Source organism: Pelodiscus sinensis, chromosome 2 (assembly GCF_049634645.1).
Source record: "Pelodiscus sinensis isolate JC-2024 chromosome 2, ASM4963464v1, whole genome shotgun sequence".
NCBI lineage: Eukaryota > Metazoa > Chordata > Testudines > Trionychidae > Pelodiscus > Pelodiscus sinensis.
Genome location: NC_134712.1, coordinates 122,972,974 through 122,992,434, shown reverse-complemented (window position 1 = coordinate 122,992,434; position 19,461 = coordinate 122,972,974). Strand labels below are relative to the sequence as shown.

At 46.1% G+C, this 19,461-nt stretch overlaps 1 long non-coding RNA gene across 2 annotated transcripts in view; it reads right to left on the bottom strand.

The window, feature by feature from the left end:
• Nucleotides 1-5,416, bottom strand: part of LOC142827201 (uncharacterized) — a 144,807-nt gene extending 139,391 nt beyond the window's left edge. The window contains exon 1 of one of the 2 annotated variants that reach the window (XR_012901735.1): nt 5,305-5,416. This is a non-coding gene — a long non-coding RNA (uncharacterized LOC142827201). Of the gene's footprint in view, nt 1-285; nt 357-5,304 lie in introns of those variants that run through there. The other variant, XR_012901736.1, reaches the window with a different exon arrangement.
• Between the last annotated feature and the right edge of the window lie 14,045 nt (nt 5,417-19,461).

Here is a 19,461-nt window from a genome sequence, read left to right as displayed (position 1 = left end):
ATAGGCAGTAGGAAAAATTCATATAAAAATGAATGTAAGAACTCAGAAAGGAAGTGGGATAACATGAACTTTGCCTTTAGGAAAATTGATACAATAACTCCATCAATGTCAATATAATGCATTATTGTTGTCTCATAAAAGCAAAACAGAGAGCCAACCAAAGGTACCTGTAGTAATTGAGCCAAAGTTGAGAGTTTTAAATGGCCAGAGGAAGGGGGATATGAAAAATAAATGCTGTTTTCATATTGGAAATATGGTAATATTCATATTTAATTGTAGTCTCACCACCCTGTCCTGCTGGATCAGATTTCCTGGTCTCCCTTAGCCAAGGCATAGTGCTGAGATCACTGCCCCCTGAAGAGAAATGCAGACAGACACTGAATCCCTTTAGGTCTGTGGAGAATGAAGTTTCAGGCACAGCATCCAGGTGACCAATCCCCAACTAGGATCAGAACCCCAAAGAAACCTTTCAGGCAAGCCCCCTTTAACAATGAAAGGTAGATGTACACACTGTTTGCTCCCTAGGAAACAATTATTTACACTGGGCTTGATAGTAAGTAAAAGTGTTTTTATGAAGTATAGACAAGAGGATTTAAGTGGTTGCAAGTAAAAACAGACAGAGCAAAGTAAATAGCATAGTTAGTTCTAACACATTAAAGCTTATTGCAAACTTACTCTAAAACTATTCTTATTTTAGCTAAACCTCAAAGGCAAGGAAGATCTTTTTCTCCCTGGAATCTCTGGCTCCTTTTGGGTGTCTCATATCAGCTAAAGACAAAGGGATAGCTAGCTTCACAGTGTTTTATAGATTCCACTTTGGGCAGGAACTTGTTATTCTCCTTGGGTATGTCTACACTACCCCGCTAGTTCGAACTAGCGGGGTAATGTATGCATACCACACTTGCTAATGAAGCCCGGGATTTGAATTTCCCGGGCTTCATTAGCATAAGCGGGGAGCCGCCATTTTTAAATCCCCGCTGCTTCGAACCCCGTGTAGCGCGGCTACACGGGGCTCGAACTAGGTAGTTCGGACTAGGGTCCTATTCCGAACTACCGGTACTCCTCGTGAAACGAGGTGTACCGGTAGTTCGGAATAGGCACCCTAGTCCGAACTACCTAGTTCGAGCCCCGTGTAGCCGCGCTACACGGGGTTCGAAGCAGCGGGGATTTAAAAATGGCGGCTCCCCGCTTATGCTAATGAAGCCCGGGAAATTCAAATCCCGGGCTTCATTAACAAGTGCGGTATGCATACATTACCCCGCTAGTTCGAACTAGCGGGGTAGTGTAGACATACCCTTTCTCACCTTCTATGGAAAATTACCTGGTCAGACCTTACTAAGTGGTGTAGTCACATGTTTTCCTCATACCAACCACTGATTAGAGTTAGAGGACAAACAAGGCTGTTCTGAAGTCACTAAGTTGATCATGTAGTCATTAAGGCTTCTGGGATCACCAGTGAAGGCTTACATTTGCACATTTAAAACCATAAATCATGTTATACCTCATATAGCTAACTTTTCATCTAAGAATGATGCATGCACCCAAATAAGATATACAGATCTAGCAGATCATGACATTAAAATTAATAGGTTATATGAGGTATTTTGTCCAAAGCATTTTCAAGTTATCCATAAGTCAATTTCATACAGCATGGGTAGAACTAAACCTTCACAATACTGTTCAAGGTTAGGCTGCACACGTTACATGTGGTCTATCCCATAAGACAGTGGTTCCCAAAATTTTCGGCATCATGCCCCCTTTTTGATTTTTGAAAAACCCTCACACCCAGGGCTGGCTTTAGGCTGATTTGGCCGATTCCCCAGAATGGGGCCTCATGCTTAAGGGGGCCCCACTCCCAGGGGTGCGCAGCGCATGCGCAGTGCCGCCCCGGGCGCATGACGCATGTGCAGTGCCGTCCGGGTGCGTGGCACATACGCAGTGACGGCTAAGGCGCACGGTGTATGCGTGGTCCCGCACCCGGAATCGGGCCCTGCCCTTGTTAAAGCCGGCCCTGCTCACACCCTTCCCCTCCCCCCAAAATAGCAGCAAAACTTGTTGAGGAAAAAAAAGGTACTGACTGGGGCTGAAAAACAGTCGCATCCCCTTTAATTCCTGGGACCGGTGTAAAAGAAAGGTGTCGGTACTGCAGGAGAAAAGTTGACACCCCCCCCCCTTAAAAAAGGTTGCCCTTTTAAAAGCAGAGCAGGCATTGCCCTTTTAAGGTGGCCATTTTGAAGTCTGCCCAGGATGCTCCATCCTCCCCCTGCCCCAGCTCGTCTGAGCTGCGCGTGTTCTGGCGGATGCCCGACCCAGGAAAAACAGAAAATACTGGACATGTAACATTGCACATGTCCGCTATTTTCTGATTTTTTTTACTGGATAGACTGCGCTCTTCCTTGGGGGGGATTGATAGGAGATCGCCCCCCTGTAATTTCCTCATGCCCCCCCAGGGAGGCGCGCCCCCCAGTTTGGGAACCTATGTCATAAGAAGTTGTAGTGCAGAGCATCTTTCCCAGGCAAGCACTGGGGGCATTTTATCTGAGAAACAGCAAGCCTGTTGGAGCTTGTTAGTGCATGGGTATGAAGTACAAATAGTCCTGCTCAGCAGCCCACAGAATATTTCTCCTGTCCCACTCTGCCTAGTCTCCTACAAACTCCAAGCAGAAAAATTGGGGATAACCTACTCTTAAGAGTTGAAATTTGATCCATGTTTACACAAACAGCAAAGAAAGGGAAATCTTCCCTAACACTGAACACCTGAATAAGGGTTAGGTAGTATGGAGCCCATAACAAACAATTATACATTCTCAAGAGCATTCATACTGGAAGTGCTTCAGCAGTCATTTTGAAAAGTTTTTCTGAGAGTCACACAATGGATTCTTTGAGCAGTTAATGGAACAACCCCATATAAAGATGGAGAATTTGAGGAAGTGAAAACAAAATCATGTTATATGGGTTACTGTTATTATTCATTGTTGTTCTGATTTATTAAACTGTGCTCACCCACTACTCTAGCTGACTTTGACATTATAAAAAATAACTGATCCTACCCAATAAATTAATAATGTAGCAACCAAATATTGGGAACAAATATCAAATAACGAATAGGAAATACTCTTTAAAAATCGGTGAAGACCATAATCTTAAATTTTGTAATGTCTATTACATACTGCAGAGGAACAAAGGCATCTATAAACATCATGTCTTGTTTGTGGATAGTAAAAAGAAGAAAATGGTTCAGTTATTCAAATCTATTCTTTTCTGATAAATATTTTGACTGACTCTATGATAAACTCTAGTGTCATTTCCATTAGCAAGCGTGTTTCATTTGTTCATTGTGCAGTTGCCACAAATGCTTATTTGATACACACTCTGGTGATGTCAATGATCATTTTCACAGTGAAGCTGTGCTACCATAACAATATGTATGAGCAATGTGATTTTTACTAAGACCACTATTAACAAAAGCTATGCTGTGATTAGTTCACATATGCAAATAATTAAATTTGGGGAGGAACCACAGGAGAGAGGACTCATAATAGGCTCAGGTTTTAATTCATATTGTCTCCAAGTTTACTGCAGGGATTGCATCCAAATTGACATGCCAACTAGACACAAAAAAAATCTTCATGCAGTTTTAGAAACATCAAATTTCTGTATTCAGAAAGCACAAAATATACACGACAGCTCCTATGTTTCCTCAAAGCTTTAGTTTCTGCTCAGTGCAACCTTTTGTTCTTCTCCCCTTTGGGAGTAACATGCCTTTCTTTTCAGATATTGAGATTAAATCGGTTCAGCTTCACCTAGTTATCTGACAGATGATAATGCTTCTCTGAGAGGACTCTGAACCCTGGCATCGAAGACTTTTTTGTGTCTCAGTGAGTATAACTGGGGTGGCTGTGATAGACTTTCAGGGTGCCCTTCCCAGCAGTGCCAAAATCTGGGCATCCCATCGCAGATCAATTTCTGCAACTAATATTCACACAGGTAGCCTTTACCCAGACAAGCAGTCCCAATGGTCGCTACCTGTGTGCATAAGGTTTATGAGACAAAATAAAACTTGCCATCTGTTAGTTTTGTGCACTGAGTTTTTCTTCCTTCACATAATCAAAGCAAGCAGCTTCCAGAACACTGTTAGCAGCGGTACAATCAGAACGACAATGAAATGTATGCAACATGAGAGAATGTTGCTGTGAATAATAATCAGGGCACATTGAGGCATTTGATACTGATAAAACATTGTCCCCAATGTCTTGCAATTAAAGAATAATGACTGTAGTGCATTTTATTGGAAGGCAACAAATTCAATCTTTCACAAATACCAAGTGATTTTCAAAAGTCTTCATAAGGTCATGTTACATTGGATCTTATTAAATAAAGCAGCTCCCAAAAATAAACTGTACATCTAATATTTGTTTTTTATAAAGAGACACAAATGCAATGGCTGATTTGATAGTAAAATTGCCACACTATACATGCTTAGAACACTAGGGATCTCAATCTAATCTAGAAGTCTACTATTTTCACTACATTTTCACCGGTTGATTTCTGTGTTGTGACATTAGCATTAAACTATGGGGCTGTGTCTACATTGGCCCCTATTCCGTAATAGGGATGCAAATTTAGCACTTTGGAATAGGCAAATCCGCAGGGGATTTAAATATCCCCGCGGCACTTGCATTAACATGGCTGCCGCTTTTTTCCGGCTTGTAGATAAGCCGGAGAAAAGCGCCAGTCTGGACGCGATCCTCTGGAAAATAAGCTCTTTTCCAGAGGATCTCTTATTCCTACTTTCAAGAGCTTATTTTCCGGAGGATCGCGTCCAGACTGGCGCTTTTCTCCGGCTTATCTACAAGCCGGAAAAAAGCGGCAGCCATGTTAATGCAAATGCCGCGGGGATATTTAAATCCCCCGCGGATTTGCCTATTCCAAAGTGCTACATTTGCATCCCTATTACGGAATAGGGGCCTGTAAACTAGTTTGTCACAGAGAGTCAACTGTAAACTAGTCTGTTACAGAGAGTCAACCATAATGAGCCACCACCACGGCCAATGGCCCTTTATTGCGCGAGCTCGTGCCTCCAACCGAGCTGGATCCGTCAGTCAGCGGAGTAGGGGGGTTCGGGCCTGCCCCTTCTCTGAACCCCGGCCCAGGGCCCTAAAGGCAGGGACCCACGGTCCCTCCCTAGCGGATGGGGGAAATGCCCCAAAACGCACCCGCTCATGGGCTCCACGACCCTGCCCTGGGCCGCTTCCTACTCCACCAGGCCTCCTGGCCCGCCCCTCCCGTGATATCCCATCTCACCTCTCCCTCCTTCTTCCTTCCTACTGCTCCGTTCACCTCCTCCCTCTTCACCATGCCGGCCCCAGGTTTAAATCCCCCGCCGGCTCCGCTCCCCCTGTCCGTCGCTTCCTCTGCGACACTCTCCGGCCACCCTTCCCCTGTGACCTCATCAGCCCGCGCCTCACAGGCCCCTCCCTCCTGGGCCCTGCCGGTCGGCGCCCTTTGCCTCCCGGTGCTCCCCGCGCCGACTTCCGGTGCGTCCGCGCAGCCTGACGTGTCGGGCCTGTCCGGGCTCCCCACCCCCCGGTGTACCCGCCCGGCGTCCCCCCGAGCGCTCTGAGTGTGGGGCGGGAGCGCCCCGTCACAGGGCCAATGTAGACACAGCCTGGGAGTGTAAATGGTGTTGAAACCCTTGCATAAGAAATGAAATTAGAAATTCAGTTTAATTAGCAGGACCAAACATGTAATTCACTGCATTTCATAAACAATCAGGCCAGGTTCTCACTGGATTTTAAAGATGAGAATTCTGATAAAAACCAGTTTCATTATAACCTTGTTTGTGCATTATTATTTTCATATATTCTAACAGTTGTATAAAGGATATACACTAGGGCTACGTCTACACTGGCCCCTTTTCTGAAAGGGGCATGGCAATTTCAGAGATCATAACAGGGAAATCCGCGGGGGATTTAAATATCCCCCGCGGCATTTAAATAAAAATGTCCGCCGCTTTTTTCCGGCTTTTAGAAAAGCCGGAAAAGAGCGTCTACACTGGCCCCGATCCTCCGGAAAAAGCGCCCTTTTCCGGAGGATCTTATTCTTCAAAGTAGGAATAAGATCCTCCGGAAAAGGGTGCTTTTTCCGGAGGATCGGGGCCAGTGTAGACGCTCTTTTCCAGCTTTTCTAAAAGCCGGAAAAAAGCGGAGGACATTATTATTTAAATGCCGCGGGAGATATTTAAATCCCCCGCGGATTTCCCTGTTACGATCTCTGAAATTACCATGCCCCTTTCGGAAAAGGGGCCAATGTAGACGAGCCCTAGGTGGAAGACTTATAACCAAATTTCAACTTGCAACACTTATTTTGAGCCTTGTTTCTGTATAAAACTTGGAATATTGGTATATAATGAATAGTCATACAAATGTGAGCTATAGCAGAAAAAAATATCATGCTACCATACCATCTCACAAATTCAGCAATATATCTTCTTTGTATTATTTCAGGGTTATGGCATTTTTTAATTTCAGTTGAATAGACTGGCATTTTATCATTATGTTATAAAACTAATGGTCCTGTTTCCAATATCAAAATATTTTTTTCCTCAAAGGGTTCTTTTCTAATAAAAGCTGAATTAGAACATTAGTTCAGCTTTTTGGATGTAGGCAATTATCATCCTAGTTATAATAATTATAAAGCTTCACGTGTTCTGGAATGCACTCCAAGAGTATTGGAAATTCTAAGAAAGTCTTCCTCTGAGAACTAAAGTAGCTAATTTGTTTCACATTATTCTCAGTTGTTGTTTTTTTTCTCTTTTTGAGATTAAGAAAGTTCGAGTTACTAGTAATATTAATCAATTGCCTTTTCTTCAGCAAACAGAGAAATTTATTCCCATTCATCTGAAGAAAAAGCTCATGATGTAGTTGCATGAACCAAAGAATAATGGAAAGTGAAGATCTGTTTTCTGCTGATGATAATTACCAGAACCTGCTTTAGGCTGAGGTTTGCTTTGTCCACAGAGTGAAATTCACCACTGTTCAGAAAGCCAAAAGAAGTCTTATACAAATTTTATACTATATTTTGAATGCTTGAATGGTGTTTCTACTCAGGTTGGCCCTCTCCACAAGGCTGAAGACAGCTAAAAACTCTTCAAATTAAGGACACCCCAGAAACATACTTTACAAAAGTTAAAGTGTTTTATCAATGCACACTTTTACATGAGCTTTGGGGAAAACAGCATACAATGTTGACAGTCAAACGTCAATTCAGGTTGTAAAAATGTTCCAAGAGAAGCTCCTGTATGAGGCTATTGCCTTGATTATGCAAGTACCCCATAAGGAAGCCTTTCTCCAACTGTGGGTCACAACCTCCAGGGGGGTCATGAGCAACTTAGAGGGGGTCGCACCTGGATTTGGTTTTTCACTTGTGACCCCTCTCCCCCGGGCCATAAAGAGTGGCAGGGCGGTGGAAGGCAGCCGTTGCCAAGCCACGCAGTGTGATCAGGGCTGCGGGACTCCAGGAGCACGGTTCAACTGCAGAAGGAGGCAAGGCGGTGGGAGAATGAGGCCAGCGCAGGAGCGGATGCGTGAGGGGCCAGCGGGACACAGTTGCCGGATGACCGAACGCTTCCCCAGCTGGGAGACAGTGGGGTCCCTCAGGCAGCAGGCTGGGGGATTGGGTCAGGGAAGAGGACCCGGAGGTAAATAAGGGCACGTGGGGTCAGAGGAGGAGGCAGAGGAGACACGGGAGAGGAGTGGAAGACAGAGGAGAGGAGAGAGAGAGAAGGAACCAAAGGGACGTGGAGCAGAAAAGAGGCACAGAGAAGAAAGAGACAAGGGGAAGAAGCCTGCAGGGGGGAAGGGCATTGAGGACCGCAAATGCCTTGAAGGAATCCCAGTAGGGCAAGGAGTCTGGTGAGAATTGGGGAGGAAGCGACCCAGGGCATTGAGGGTGGGGGGTTACACAAATTCATTTAGCATTTTAAGGGATCATGGTATCACACAGTTTGAGAACCCCTGCCATAAGGTAAGATGAATCAAGCCTGCTAAATGGCTAGAGCAAGGCAAACTGCTTACAGAGAACACTTCATGAATGAAGCTTTTTTTCCCTGTTCATCTGTTGTGCAGGAGTAGATCCTAGTGCACAAGATGTTGTTTCTCATTGTTCAGCTAGGTCTAGAGTGTGGGGTTTTTGTGGAAAAAGCTACACAAAATGCACACCACATTTTGCGTGGCTTTTTCTGCTTTTTTTTTTTCAGGAGTGGCTTTTTGGCCATTTGGTCCCATCTAGATGGGGCCAAATGGCGGAAAAGCCCTCCTCCTTAGGCAGAGCCCTTGTCTCTCATGAAACGAGGTATAAAGGGCTTCCCAAAAGAGTGTGTTTGCTCTTCTGCGGAAAAAAAAGCGTAGCCTCAGGTCAAGATTCTACCTTGTAGTAACCCAGATGTGACATAGGGGGAATAAAAAGAAGGAAATGTGTTGTTCCTCCTGCAATAGCATTTCTACTAGACATGGTCACACTCTAAGAATCTGCCTGGAGACATGGAGGAGGAATGGCCATAGCCACATATACAAGCACCTTATGCAATGCAAAGCAGAGAACAGGCTGCTCTCCTTACCATGCCATTGGTTTTAAGCTGTACCTCTCTAACACAATCTAACTGCTAGTGCTTTATCTAGCATATTTCACCCTCTGAATTTCTTGCAACAACTATTTTGTGGGTGAGTACTGCTTCAGGAACTCAATATCTGCAATTGAAAAAAATTAAGTAGTATGACTGGACATGTCTGCCCAAATTTTTGTCAGTGACTTGTGATCTTGTATACCTCAATTATTGAGTATCCCATATGAGGCACTTTTAAAAGAGACTGATTTTCTGAGGTTGTGTGCTTTGTACTTTTTGAATATCAAGACTTTTTAAGATATCTTAAATTGGGCACCTATGAATTGAGGCCCCAAATAGCACTAGTTATTTTGGATAATTTTAGCCATAGATCTTATGCTGTGTTTCTGCTGTCTGATTGAATGAATTTAAGTCTCAGCATTAGATTGTCTTTGTGAATTCACATAATTTCAAATTTTGCTTTCCAAGAGGATTCAGCAGTAACCATTTAAAATGCAATATTTTAGTCTGCTATCATTTACTACTGAACAGAAATTGTTTTTCACAATGATGAGATGTGTGGGTAATAACAGTTCAACTCAAACACAGTTTTCCCCCTCCAATGAAACACACACAATAAATTATTTGTCTAAAGCTTTCGTTGTTATGTTTTCATATTCTAGCCTTAATGTATGCTATTTATTTTGTTACCTTTGAAAGTAAGTCTCCTAGTCTTATGATTTGTAAACTGCAAACTTTAGTTTAAGTTTTCCTGCAGTTATAGCTCAGAAATAAGTTTCTCTCATAAAATCTGACAGGATTTTTATTATGCTATTGTTATTTCTTATTTGTTCACCTTACTTTTTACCCATTTACTTTTGCTAAGAATACATGTCATTTGTAACTCTCTTGCCAGAAAATTTTAATACAATAGACTTCCGATAATCCAGAACCTTTGGGACCTAGGTGGTGCCGGATTTTCGGATATGCCGGACTATCAGGAGGTACTATAAGATGGTTTTATATATATACTATATATAAAGTGTTTTTAATTGTAGCACAAGCACTGTCCAGCATCACACAATGCCAGTGGCAGACTGACTCGGTCCCATCCAGTTTCACTCAGTTCAGCTGCTGCTGCTGCCTTATGACTTGTTTTTTTGCCAAAGCTCTCACTAGGCTCTTGCCATTTTGATGCCAGACTATTGGGAGTGCCATACAATTGGATGCCGGATTATTGGCGTTTTACTGTAATTAGGTTTTAAGGTAGTTCATCCATGTCCAAAAGGCCAGCATCAGTCCCATGCATTACTCAAGTTCCATTTAGGATCTCCTCTCTCTTAGAAAAAGAACAGGCTGACCCAGAGGTGTATGGGGTAACAGGGCAGTCATTCTCTCTGGGATCCCTCCTACTTGGGATGCGAATGAGCAACATATTTACACAAGTACACCTTTTCATCTTAGTTAGTATGTAAATACACTTATCAATTATGGCACTCTTTAGGCCCTAATTTAGTAATGTGAACACCTATGTAAAGGGAACATACAGAAACCTGCTGGGGAGCACTTTAATCTACCTAATCACTCTTCAAAAGATCTTCAAGTGGCTGTCTTGTCACAAACCAATTCTACTAGCTAAATACACAGAGAGGCATTGGAATTACAATTCATCCACAAGTTCAATTCTCTTGCTTATGGTCTCAATCATGATGAGGGATGGTTGGGACATTATCAACCTAACATTCAATGAAGGTGCAAACAGCTCTTTGTGTAGATTCCTATGTTAGTACCCTTCCTATCAATTGCCTTTGATTCTTATCTACTTTCTTTTAACTACCCAATCTTCAGGTGCTTACTGATTCCCAGTTCTGCCTTCCTGTTTTTCCCTTTGATATTTCCATACCCTCTGCTCCTTGTTTCCTTCCCCTTCCCTACTCCCCCCCCCCCCCCGCCTTCTACCCTATTTACTTTGAGTCTGTACATCCTAAACTCAAAACTCAGGTCCTCTGGAGAAGTGGGCTGTGCCCACAAAAGCTCATGATCCCATCTACATGTTTTGTTAGTCTATAAAGTGCTACCAGAACATTGTTGTTTTTTAAGTTTAACCTATATAATGCATAATCATAACCATGTGGTGAATATAATACCCACCCCTGTTAACTGTTCACTGTTAACTGTATTTTAGCTAATGTTGGCAGGTTTCACATCATAAAACTCCTGCCATCAGCAGTTTACAAAGAGTATAGGTTATGTGACTCCGAATATATAATCCACAACAGATAAGGGAATAAGGAAGATAGCATTGTTAACAAATAGGCTATTCATTAAAAAGTTACTTGTGTATAGCTGCATTCTATCTCTCCCAAGAAAGCAGGGAAGGAGGAATCAAAACAAGTCTGCAAATGAATAGAAGCAGGGTCTGCCTGGGGCAAGCCCTATTACCATGGTTACATTTACCATGACCCCTTATTTAACCGTTACACACTGCAACACTCACATTAGGCAGCCATTGTTGTGTTATATAAACACACTTATCGCAAATTACTTAAAAACATTTAGGTGCCCCGCTCCACTTGGGGATCCAGGTCTAAATACTTTAAGAAGAATGTGGATCATATTGTCAATGGCAGTCTGCAACAGCAAACTCACCCCCCAAATAAAAACTAGCAGCCAGAAAGAATAAATGTTGCACTAGTCCACACTTGTGGTGTCACATGCCTGAATGACCATGACAAGGTTTGCAAGTAAGTGCAATGGAAGAATTTCCCTCACTTTCTAAATAAGGAAGATGCTTTCTCTACTACTGTTGCAATAAAAGCCTGGAGCAGCAGAGTCATAGCGAAGGTGATGCGGGCGGGGGGGGCAGTTACCCCCGGGTACCACTCTAGGGGGCGCCATGCTACGGTGAGAGCGAGCGCATGCTGCGCAGGCTCACCTGGCATGGGAGGCGAATTCTATGGCCGTCCCCCCTCCCCGGGCCCGGGCCGTCCCTGCCGTGCAGAGCGCTCAGTTGGCTCCCCCATTCCTGTGCACACTGCACAGCATTTACAGGTGACCGGGGAGACGCCCGGGCATGACGTGATGTGACATCATGGCCCGGGATTTTAAAAGTGTCCGGTGCCACGTGGTGCCAGCCTAGCTTCTGGTTCGGAGTCCGGGAACTTTTGGGGCCTGAGCACAGACTCCGGCCCCACAAGTGGAAGGCAGAAGGGAAGGGAAGGGGAACACTAGGGGGAAGGGGTGGCAGAGGAAAGGGCTTGTGTGGAGGGGAGGGGAGGAGAGGAGCTTGTGCGGAGAAGAGGGAAAAGACAAAAGACAGGGGCCAAGTGCAGACAATGAGGGAAAGGGCAGGAGGTGAGGTGTCAGTGGGAGGGGGTAGGGTGATGCTGGGAGAGAAGAGGAGAGGGGAAGGGCATTAGGGTCTGGAGGGGGAGGAGGAGGTGCTGGAAGAAGGCTTGAAAGGTGGGGATGGAGCAAATCATGTGTAAGGGTACAGAGAGGCATGAGGGGAATGGGGCAGAGAGTGGTGAGGGGGTAGGCATCAGGGAAAAAGAGGGCAAAGGGGACAGGGACAGTGAGACACCAGAAGGGTGCAGGGCTAAGGGAAGATGCAGGTGCCAGGGGATTCTGGGGGTGAAGCAGAAGGGCAGACACCTGCAGGGGAGGGACCAGCACAAGAGGAGAGAGGCAGGGCAGATGTGTAGAGGGAGGTGTAAGAAGAGGGGATGAGGAAGAGTAGCTCACCTGATCAGAGTGGGGCTATTGGAGGAGTGGGCACAGGGGGGAGAGATGGGCTGGTGGAGGGGGGCAGGTCGCAGGAGGGCTGAGGGTAGTGAGAAGGGCAGGAGTCAGGATAGAGGAGGAGGATGAGTAGTTGGGGGGCAGCAGGCACCAGGGGAGATGATGGAGCAAGGAGAGGAGACATGACAGCAGAAAGAAAAGGTAAAGGTTTAAAAATATTTATTAATAATTTGGTATGCTGCCCACGGCCAGTTTGTTTGCGCCCCGCGGTACAGTTTGGGTTTATGTGGGGATCAACACATGGCCGGCAAGTGGGAGCCAAAACAAAAAAGTAGCCAGTGTAATGATCTTCTGTTGATGTGTTTTAATAGTTAAATTCTTGAACTGTCTGTGCTCATGAAAAGTGCTGTCACATGGGTAGAAATTGGATAAATATTGCCTTTTATTAATATCAGCAGAGCTGACTTAAATGGGGTCTGTGTGTTCTGTAGTCTTGCCTTAATCTTTGTATTCATGCCTGTCAGTGTGAGAGAAGCTATTTGTATATATTTGCTTGCATATGCAACCACACTTAAGTTGAGGCCCTCAGCATGTTCTGTAAGTATCAGTGTGGCCCCTGGGGCTTCCAAGGTTGAGTTGCCCTAGCTCATCCCTGACAGGTGTCTGTCTAACCTGGTCTTAAATATCTCCAGTGATGGAGATTCTGCAATCTCCCTAGACAATTTATTCCAGTGTTTAACCACCCTGACAGGCAGGAAGTTTTTCCTAATGTCCAACCTAAACCTCCCTTGCTGCAATGTAAGCCCATTGCGTCTCTTCCTAACCTCAGAGGCCAAGGAGAACAATTTTTCTTCCTCCTCATTAAGATACTCTTTTAGGGTATGTCTACACTACAAAGTTAATTCGAACTAACATTTGTTAGTTCCAATTAACTTTAATAGGGGCTATACATGCAAATAGCGGAGCGCTAAATTCAAACTAGGTAAACTTCATTCTATGAGGAGTAACGCCTAGTTCGAATTAAGTAGTTTGAATTAAGGACTGGGTAGCCACTTAATTCGAACTAGCTGGAGGCTAGCCCTTCCCAGGTTACCCTGGTAGCCACTCTTGGCCAAACCAGGGAAACTCTTCTGCCCCCCTCCTGGCCCCGGAGCCCTTAAAGGGCCACGGTCTGGCTACAGTGCTTGTTCCAGCTGCAAGCCTGCCAGCACCCAGCCAGCAGACCCTGCACCTAGCACAAGATGAGCCAGCCATCTGCTGCCACCCAGCCCTCCACCGCTTCCCAGGACCAGGCTGGCAGCTCCCAGGAGCATGCCTGGGGTCACAAGAGGTGGGCACCTGCCTGGTCTAGTGAGGAGATCGTGGACCTCATCGAGGTTTGGGGGGAGGCCTCCTATGTCCACGATCTCCGCACTAGGCACAGGAACGCTGCCGACTACAGCCGCATGGCTGCCAGCCTGGTCACCAGAGGCCACATGCACAGCCAGGAGCACCTGCGGCTACTGGAGCAGCAGCTCTGCACCCAGGAGCACTGGGTCCACGAGGACCTGTGGCTGCGGCAGTGGAGCTTGCAAGCGCTGGAGAATCAGGGCTGTGCCCTCCGAGGTAACCTCCAGACCCTGGTGGACAGGTTCCTGCCTCCTCCTGCTCCAGCCCCTGCGGCCACCCCAGCTCTTCCTCCTCCTCCCACCCCTACTCCTGCTCCCACTTCCTCCACACCTCCTGTCCCTCCTGCCCCACCCTCCACACCCATTCCCCCTTGATGCCCCCGCACCCACAGTACTGTGAGATGGGAGAACCAGCAGGACCCTGAAACCTGAGCTTTCCCTTCCCTTCTTCCCCATCCTCCCCCTCCCAGCTCCCTCCTCCCAGGTTTCCCCCTCCCCTCTCCCATCCTCTCTCCTGTCCTCTCCTGCCTCCTTTCCCCCATCTCTCCACAGTTTCATTCCCCCTCCCCATTTGTGTTAAATTAAGAAAGTTGTTATTTTTGAAAATACGTGTCTTTTATTTGACATCGGGAAGGGGGGAGGGGGCTAGGGAAGGATAAGTGGAAGGATGAGAGAAAGGAATGGGGCACAAGCCCCCAGTGTGGCAGACCAGGGAGACTGTTAGTGCTTCTCAGGGTGGAAGCTCTCCAACAGGGCCCCCAGGATCCCGACATCCCCTCGATGGTCCTCCCAGATGGCAGCCTGCAGACAGTGCAGCCAGGCTGCCAGCAGTGTGTCCACAAGATGCAGCAGAGTTCCCGGGGGCAGGTCTGGTTCCATGTTGCAGAGTGCCGTGGTGTCCTGAGTGAGGGCAAGCAGAGCACACAGAGACACAAATGCTTTGCTGTCCCTCAGCAAGGTAGACCAGAAAGCAGAGAAATCTGAGAACTGTCTGTCCGAGATGGGGGGTCAGGTCCCTTTAAGCACAGCCCTCGGCTAGCCTGAGGCAGCAGCCCCACACACTAAGTCCGACCCTGATGCCCTGCTGGCACTAGTTCCGGCCAGCGTTACGTTCGATTCAGGATCCATTCAATGTGGATGTGCTATTTCAAATTAGAAAAATGCTAATTCGAATTGGTTTTTAGGTCTAGATGCACTAATTCAAATTAGCTTATTTCGATTAACTAATTCAAATTAAGTTAGTTCGAATTAACGCTGTAGTGTAGATATACCCTAAGGTACTTGAAAGCTGCTTTCATGTCCCTTTTCGGTCTTCTCTTTTCCAAGGTAAACAAGGCCAATTTCTTCAGCCTTGCCTCATATCTCATGTTCTCTAGAACGTTCATCATTTGTGTTGATTTTCTCTGGACTTTCTCCAGTTTCTCCATGTTTCCTGAAATGTGGTGCCCAGAACTGAACATGATACTCCAGCTGGGGCCTAATGGAGATGGCTCAGTCCCTGGGCAGGTTAATTTTCAATCCTCCTGTTTATTATTTTCCTAATCCAGAAGGGCACAGTAGTTTCGATGGGGGGGCTCTGCAGGATGGCAGCCCGAACTGCTCCCTTCCTGAAACCTTGTGCAGGTGTTAAACAGCTGTCCAGCCCACCCTAGAGGTGACTGCATGTCAGCATGCCTGAAGCAACACAGCACCAGCAATGTATAGGAGAATGGCTCCCAGGCATGGCTTGCTCATGACTGCTTCAGTCCCATTGAATGGGACTCAGCCTCTTTTCTTCCCCTCCCCTGCTTTGCAATGGGGCTGTAGACTCTGGGGGGAGGTGGTTGGAGGCAGGCAGAGGTGTATCCCTGCAGCAGATGTAGACATGTCTCTGTATTAATCATTCTCTCATTGACGTTTTTAGCTTTGATTTGAGTCCTTTTACATGGAAACTTTGTATTACGTCTTGGTAGAATAGTCTGTAGGACAAGTGAGGCAGAGACTGTCCCTGTGGGGTGAATGAGGTGGGAATGAGGCAGAAGGTGAGCACCTCTGAGCGGTTGAAAAGGTTGGAGAGGGGATGGAAGCCAGATCCAAGATCAATGAGCCCTGGGAAGTGGGCCCATTGAAAGGAGACTGGACTTGTAGATGCCTTGGGGGTCTGAAGTAAGGGCCTGCTTTGGGAAGCCCCCTCTTTGGAGGTGACTGTGGCACCATTGAGACACCACCCAGAAGCCAGCGCCACAGACACGAACTGCAAATTAATGGGACGGCCCTCACAGATCTTGCACGTGCATAAGATGGGGGAGAGGGAGGTAGTGGCCTAGTGAGGGGGCCAGAGGGGTCATTTGCCCCTGGGCACCATGCTAGGGAGGCTCCAATTTAATCCCATTCAGCTCACGTGCTCTTACTCCGCTTACCACCAGCAGCTGGAGCCTCGTCGCTGCTCCAAGCCTGACCCTGCTCGAAGCCCGACCATCCTCCATCTCTACTGGTGGGTTAGTGCATGCAGGAGCCTGGCTCCAAACTGTAGTGGGTAGGGGAAGGTGCAGTACACATTCCCCTCAGCTGTGCACCAGGTTTGGGGCCATGCTACATGGCGGTGGTGGGCAGAGAGGGGGGCAATTTTTTCCTTTGCCCCCAGGCACATAACACCCTCGCTACGCCTCTGTGGAGCAGGACAGATGAGTCCTGTTATGAGCTGAAATCATTAACTAAGGTTAAAAGGCAACCCAATCAATTACACCAGAGTGATGGATAATGGCCATGGTTGTCCTCTTACACTTACGTAAATCAGAAAATAAATTCATAGAAGTCAATGCATTTACAATCCTTAAAAATTAGCCTGAGAGAAGAATCAGGTCTATTGTCTTCACTACTTCTTCTGAGAACTCCCCTCTGTCAACGTGCATCTCACTTGTCTTACTCAGATTCAGCTTATGTCAACTGTCTTTCATCCAAATCAGTCTGCCCTCCAGAAATTAGGAGAGCAAGAAAACAATTATTTCACAGAGCTGAGAATCCCCAGCATATTGGTGAAACTAGATCTGATTCCACAGGGACTTAAAACAAGAAGACACCTTTGAAATGATACCACTTGAAGATGTGTTCTGCACATTGTATGCTTTTCCTTTTTCAGTGTCTCTTTCAAATCAATCTCAAAAATTGAACAGTTCTGTCAGTTCTGAAGAAACTTACAGCCAGATCCCAGCGTTCATTATTCTTCCGTGATATTCCCTTTGAAGTCAGAAACATGAGTGACAGCATCAGAATCAGGGCCTAAGTAAGTAAGGCCCACATTTTGCCAACTTTTCTTGAGTAGAGTAGAATTTTAAACTGCAAAGAGTGCCGTTTTATCTCCTTCCTGGGGATGTTTCTGTCCTTCTCCTGCAAACCTATTCTTCAGAGTTCCACAATATATGTTTGATTTCTCTGCTTCATCTGCATGTACAGTTAGAATTCTGTGTATATTTGCTGTTCTCTGTAATCTGTGTGCAGTAGAGTGCGTGAGTAAGATTTAAATGGCTGAGAGGTCAGTGTGCTAACTTGTGCTTGTTGAGCTGAAGGTGATTCAGGAAAAATAAAGAGCAGCACCCATTTGTGTGACCGAGGCTCCCCTGAATACCTTTTAAAATCCTAACGGATTGATAATTAATTTGGTCCTGTCCCTTCTCCCTCTGCCTAATAGGATTAGGGCCCTTTGAGGTCACCTACATCTTCTAAAAATGCTTTACATGCTCCAAGGACCTTCAAGCTGCTTTTAGTTACCCAATTTGTCAACCCTGCAAAAAGGGTTGGAAAAATTCACCTCATACTCATATTTTCAGAGAGATGTGCCAACAAAAATGCATAATACTTCACATTTGGCTGCATCTGGACCACAAAATTTTACCCACAGTTATATGATGAACTGCCTACAGAACTTCAAACTACAGTTTATGATCCAAGCATATTAATGCATTCCAATTACAAGGTGAGTTAGTTGTGCTGCAGGAAGGATGAAACATAGAAATGTAGGACCTTGATAGGTCATTTAGTCCAATCCCCTGTACTGAGGCAGGTCTAAGTACTATGTAGAACATTTCTAATAAGTATTTGTCTAACATGGTGGCAGGGGGGACAACCCAGGCCTATGCATGCTTCGATGTGCGGCCTGTGCACGGTTGCCAGATTCTGATGGTTTCCATCCACATTGGGTTTTTTTCTACCTGTATTAATAATGTGATGCTCACACAAAGCAAAGTCATGTGTAGTCAGATTCATGCTGATTGCATAGAACATTGACTATAAGAGCCATGTGCTTCCTCAGCATCTAATGAAAGCACTGCTACAGTTCAATAAGTACACCTCACAAATTATATGTGTGTAAGCACCGTTAGTAAAACGACCCTGTCCCAGGAGAGCATCTTGGTTACAACAATCTTGCAGACCACGGAGATAAAGGAAGGCTACTTATCTGGACCTTTCACTAGTTTAGGTTGCCCATAACTGTTTTAATCTGTTCTTAGGAGTTTCCAATACTTCACTAACCTTGCAGTTCAGAAGTTTTACCTAATGCCTAACCTAAATCTGCTAAGCTGCAATTTAAACGCATTATTACTTGTTCTGTCCTGTGGTTAAGGAGAACAATTTATCACTTTCCTATTTATAACTATCTTGTAAGTGCTTGAAGACTGTTCTCAGTCTTTGATGTACAAACTAAACAAACCCATTTTTTTCTGTCTTTCCTTATGAGTCATGTTTTCTAGACCTTTAATCATTTTTGTTGCTCAGACATTGGCTGTCCAGGTCATGCTTGAGTGTATTCAGGTCAATTCATTTGTGTATATCAAAGCAATGGTTAAATCAGGGCTGGGCAAAATATGGCCCGAGGGTCAGATCCGTCCTATGGACCCCCTGTTGGGACCCTCAGGCATGTAACTTAAAGTTCAGTCCGCATGTTTCTCCCCTCTGCAGGGAGGGAAAAGCTTTGTGCGATCTCCCCACCACCAGCCCAATTGTCAGCTTTGGTTGGCCAGAAACAACCAGCCAATAGGAACTGACCCCAGTAATCTCTCAGCTCCTATTGGCTAGAAACAACCAGCCAATAAGATCTGAGAAATTGGCCTGGAGGATGGGAGCAGCACAAATCTCTTCCCCCCTCCTGGAGCTGAGAGCCATGTGGGGTTTGCAGCTGCAGTTTTAACTGATTTGGGACTGCAGCACGCAGAGAGCCCAGCCTGCCTTGGGGGTGCTGCAGGGTTGCTGGGTTAAGTGAGCGCCTCCTAGCCAGAGCCTGCCTCTGGCACCCCAGCCCCTTCTATACCCCAAGTCCCTCCCCAGTCACCATCCAAACCCTCTGCACCCCTCTGCCCTGGGTCACAACTCCCTCCCATACCCAGTACCCCTTCCTATACCCCTTACCCAGGCCAGAATCCTCTCCTGCCCCCAAACACCCTCCCAGACCCTTACATCCCATTCCCCTGCTCCAAGTCACCTAAACCCTCTGCAGTCTGCATCCCCTTTTCCTCTTCTCCCAGGTCATAGCTTTCTCCCAGACTTTGCACCCCTCCTAATGCCCCTCTCCCAGGCCAGAACCCTCTCCTGCACCCACATCTCCTCCTTGACCCTACACCCCTATCCCCTGACCCAGGTCACAACCCCCTCCTTTGCCTAAATGCCCTCTCAGACCTCACACCATCTCCTGCACCCCAGTCCCTTACCCCATGCGCCCTTCTGTGCCCAACCTCCATCCTAGATCTTGCACCTCCT